This window comes from Trichosurus vulpecula, chromosome 4 (genome assembly GCF_011100635.1).
Source record: "Trichosurus vulpecula isolate mTriVul1 chromosome 4, mTriVul1.pri, whole genome shotgun sequence".
NCBI lineage: Eukaryota > Metazoa > Chordata > Mammalia > Diprotodontia > Phalangeridae > Trichosurus > Trichosurus vulpecula.
This window is the reverse complement of record NC_050576.1, coordinates 395,981,393-395,982,897: the sequence shown is the minus strand read 5'-3', so window position 1 is coordinate 395,982,897 and position 1,505 is coordinate 395,981,393. Positions and strand designations below refer to the sequence as shown.

At 37.4% G+C, this 1,505-nt stretch overlaps 1 non-coding gene across 1 annotated transcript; it reads left to right on the top strand.

Annotated features, from left to right (window-relative positions):
- The first annotated feature begins 1,129 nt into the window (after positions 1 to 1,129).
- LOC118849345 lies at positions 1,130 to 1,257 on the top strand. Its single transcript, XR_005010394.1, has one exon. It is a non-coding gene; the product is annotated as a U6atac minor spliceosomal RNA (small nuclear RNA).
- Positions 1,258 to 1,505: the final 248 nt, after the last annotated feature.

Sequence of the window (1,505 nt, the reverse complement as noted above, 5' to 3'; positions counted from 1 at the left end):
ACAGACAGACAGACAGACAGATAGACAGACAGACAGACAGATAGACAGGTAGACAGACAGACAGATAGACAGATAGATAGATAGATAGATAGATAGATAGATAGATAGATAGATAGATAGATAGATGATGGATATGTACATATGGATATATACACATACACATATGTAAATGTATATACATATGTATACACACATAAAGAGAGAGAGAGAGAGGGAGGGAGAACTCCAAAGTTGTTTTGAACTAGACTTCTGATTTCATTGGTATAAAAACCTCCCAGTGAGGAAATTTCCTCTACCAATGCAGAATAGCACTTGCTCTGCAATGTCGTCTTAGAAGAGTTCTCTAAGCCATAAAGAAGCTGTGATTTACTCAGAAACAGAGCCAGTATGGGTCAGAGAGAAGTTTTCACTACCCTTTCCTGACTCCAAAACTAGCTCTTATCTGCTACACCACTCTGACTCTCACTATTTCAACTACACTGAATAAATAAAATTAATCAGCAAGCCACTAATGCTTCAAGTCCTGAGATTGTACATGGCTCAGGACTCTAATGTCCCACCCTACAGCAATATGAAAAGCATTTGAAAAGCAAGAAGAAAAGATTCCTGGGAAAAAGTGTACACTAGATTATTACAGTACTGAGGAGCATCCATACAGAAAAAGAAAGAGACTAGATGAAAAGCCAATAGAACTAGAGCAGAGGATAAGAGCATAATTAGTGACAAGTGGTGAAATATTTATGAATGTTTGTGAATGGATCCATAATAGGAAGATGAATGGGTCCTGTTATTACTGAGCCAGGATAAGAGCTACATAGAAGTGGATCATTGAAAAATTTTCCACCCTCAGTAGCCCAAAATATTAAAAAGTAGTCTCATGTATGAGTATTTAAGTTTGTAGCAATGACCATCCTTAGAACTGTTTTACAAGATGATTAGGAAATCTAACAAAGAAAAAATGTGGTAGAAGAGTCCAGGCTGATAATTCACTGGCTAAGTAGTTTGACCAACAGACGGTACCAAAGAAAACAATAGATGGGAGGAACAGGAAATAGATAAAACAAGCACTTAGTCTGGCTAGTGGAGTTGGGTCATCAGAGAGTCCGTATTGCTTAGAACATCAGATTCTGTGTTGTATGGAATGAGAAAAGAATAGTACTCCCATTGAGAAGAATGGAAGAGGTCTTAGAGACCTTTCCAACACATACATAATTAAGGCATTGCCACCCACTCTGTGATGTCTAGTCATGTTTTTTTAAATGTTTACACTGCTAAATTGGAAGATGTTACTTTTAATTGAAGAACTTTATCATTACTAGGGTAGTTAGGTGGAATATGTATACACAGAGGATATGGGTATGAGTTGACTACAATGAGATGATATCCAGAAAATGAAATTAAGGCATGAGAAAGAGAGATGCCCTGGGAGAAGGAGAAAGTGACAGATAAAAGAGGTTCAAAAGAGCTTTTACAGTGGAGGGAAAGATAAGTGGGGGCAATGGTTG